This window comes from Uloborus diversus, chromosome 1 (genome assembly GCF_026930045.1).
Source record: "Uloborus diversus isolate 005 chromosome 1, Udiv.v.3.1, whole genome shotgun sequence".
NCBI lineage: Eukaryota > Metazoa > Arthropoda > Arachnida > Araneae > Uloboridae > Uloborus > Uloborus diversus.
In genome coordinates, this window is record NC_072731.1 from 95,215,304 (window position 1) to 95,218,825 (window position 3,522).

Below are 3,522 nucleotides of genomic sequence, written 5' to 3' on the forward strand. Positions count from 1 at the left end.
TACATATTCTCTTAGAGACACACCTAATAGAAAAACATAACAAGTCAAAACTGATGCAAAATTTATTTATCTATTTATTTCGCGAAATAATCCTTTACATTTCAAAAAAAAGCTATTTTATCCTTCAATTCCAGATTATGTTAATATCAGTAGCGTCTTGGAGTTTAAAACTTTGCATTTATTACATCAAATAAGCATAAAAAGCAATTTATATTATTATAAAGTTATCAACCAGAGTAAAATATCTTGCAGATGCCTTTAATTAAGTGGCATGTAATCTAATGTTTAGATTTGTATTTAAAGTTGAAGTTTTTCTATTTTGCTTTATTTTGCACTAATTCCATTTAAAAACATTTGCAATTTAAAATTCTATTTTGTATCAGAGAAATTAGCAAACACGAAACATTTTGAGAGCTTAAATGACGAGAAAATGTGAGTGTTTAAAATAAACTTTAAAACAAATATTTCAAATACATATGAGTTGAAAATTGTGGTCTTCATTATTTAGATAAAATACTGCATGAAAAACCTTGATTTAGTCTGAGATAAATAATTTCACATCGTTGAATTCTTCTCTCAGACGATTTCATTACGGGTTATTAGTACCGAAATATTTCGGCAAAGTTTCTCGTACTTAGACTTTGCTGGGTTTAAATTAAATCTTTAGCTTCATCTCAATTAGTAATAATGCGTACTTAATTAGGTTACTAACTTTATGCGGCTTCAACAAATTCACATAAGATAATGATAATAATCTTACATAACTTTATGCATTCAATGCGTTATTGTAAAGGAGGTTTTCTTTTTCTTTACTTCTTTGTTTGTAATCCATTGCAAAGAAAATAAAATTATTTTTCTTTTTAAATTACAAGCCTCATACATTTTGATGATCTATTTAAGTAAATGATTGTAATTTTCAAATGTTAACACTAGAATTACGGCAGTCTTTGTTTTTCTAGAAATACGGCAGAGGTCATTTTCACTATCTGAGAATAAATCTGCATAGTTCCCTTCATAATTCTATGCATACACTTGTAAAAATTAGTTTATGATAAAGATTTTTATAATAAATGCAGTTTATTTAAAAGATGCAGAGGTTTTAAGGATGTATAACAAAATATTTTTTTTTAAGTTTAAAATTCCCTTAAAATTACCAGCGCTGTTTCACTTGCATTTCAGAAGCCAGCGGCTTCTGAATGTTATGTATTTCCCTTGATGTACAAAATTACTCTCCTTTATTATTCCTTTTTTATGTACAAAAACATTATGAGTGCTTCAAGTTCTCTCAATGATATGTTCTAAGAGACATTTTTGAGCTTCTGCACTGTTTCAGCTATAGTAAATATGTTTGCCTTTCTCACATTTTAGGTGCAACCATGTAGTTCGGGTTTTAAAAACAATTCATTTTTTCTGATAAGTTTATATTATGACACAGCAGGATTGTTTAGGAAAAGTCAAGGAAGGGTTAAGCTTTTTGTGAAAACACAGAGAAGCAGTTAGCAAACAAAGTTTGATTGGGGTCAAATGTACCCCTTACGTAATTCTAGTGTTAAAACAAATGAGTAGTTTGCCTTTGAAGCTTTATTTACACTGTTTATAAATTTATTATCGTATCATGCTGGAAAACAATGTATAAAATTTGCTTTCCTAAATAATTCTTATTATGAGAAACACAAAATACTCGTATTATAAAGGCTAATTAAATTGCATCAAGGACAACGACAAATGAAAAATATGTAGTTGTCACCTTTCTTTGATCCTATTTTTGTTACATTTTGAATTAAGGTGTTAAAGTACGATTACTTTGGTTGAAAGGCTAGTTACACATATTGTTCGACACAAACTCCACAAGTTATCTCCGCAATTGAACCTACTTATTTGATTTATCCTGAAAGTGTAGGTAAACCGGACAGGAAAGTTCTTTGCATTCTGATTGATTCTTTGATGATCTCTAACTTGCCCATTGGCTACATAGTTCATCCTCTTTTTTTTTTAAATTATCCACCTGACTTTTTTTGTCTTTCTGTATTTTCTTTAATTAGCTAATTCTATTTAGCTTAATTCTGTATTTCCTTTGCATTAAAGAGGGATTCTTGTAACCACGAAACACGCGTCTGCTGGCTACAAATTTGTGCAGTTTATGCATTGTTCAATTATGTTTTACAAATTGGCATGATCTCTCGTTTTGTTGAAATTTCTAAAATCATTCACAGGCGTACATAAAGATAGCATAGGTGCAAAAGAAATCATTCACATACTGTCTGACCACGGAATATACGGAAAGACAAACATCCGTTTTACAGCCGAAAAGGAACGAATCTATTATTTTTTTAGCGATGCTAGCTTTTGCAGAAGCAAAGTTTCATTCAAATAAGCGGAATACCGGCATCGAATTTTTACTTCCCCCTCATTCAGATAGACTCGTCTTATCTGGACGTTTGAAAAATCCATACAATCCGTGGTTGGCCAGTACGTACAAATACATGGAAGAAAATAATAAGTTACTGTCGTATTTCACAACTGTGAAAAAGATGAACGTCATTGCCTTATGAGGGAATTGGACTTCTAAGATAACATACCGTACACCGCGGCACAAAATACAAACAGTCGATTTTGTTACCCATAACAGAGGTAGAACAACCTTTGCCCTGGTATCCCTCAAAGTTATTGATTCGTTATGGTAACATGCAAGACTTAGAGAATAAGTCAGATTTTCAGAGCAATACTGCCGTTTACCTGCCCACGGAAGAATAGTACTCCAGTCGTGAGCCCAACACCTTGACAATCAGGCCACCACTGTAATCTGTATGATTTAAATGCAAAGAAAAAAAATTTGGTTCTCAGGGCAGACAATAAAGTTCCTAGTTTTCTAATTTTATCTATACTTTGAAGCACTTTCATTGCTGGGTCATTCAGTATGTGTGAGAAAAATTACAGGCCAGAAGAATTCCTCGACTTCGGGTAAGGAGTAGTAAAATTCTTCTAAAATGTATCGATAGTATTCTCAACTGGAACTATTTTCATGTATCATAACAAGCGAAAACTGCTATTTTCTAAATAGCTTTTTACCAAATTATAGTGAAAAGTAGAAAACTTTTTGAAAGCCGTTTCTTTTTAACATATCTATTGTCTATTCCAATGTGTTTATAAGTACAATAATGTTTTTAAAAAAAGTTTTAAAAAGTGAACAACAAATATTTTATTATGAATCTAAAAAGCGACGAAAGAAATACTTATGCAACATTTCGTAAAATGTGCTTTTAAAATAGTCAAGTTAACAATTCAAAAAAGTTAAATAAAATATATTTTCCCTTTTTAAGGGTGAGTATGAATAAGTGAATACTTTACGACAAAAAATACATTGCATACATTTAGAGCATTTATACATGGAAATAAGGCAAAATATGATAATTTAATAGTGCTCTAAAAGAGCAATCATCTCAATGATACAAATAAAGAGGATTACTATTAAAATTGACTGAAAAACGTGTATTATTCTTGAAAGTTACTTCGTTTATTTAT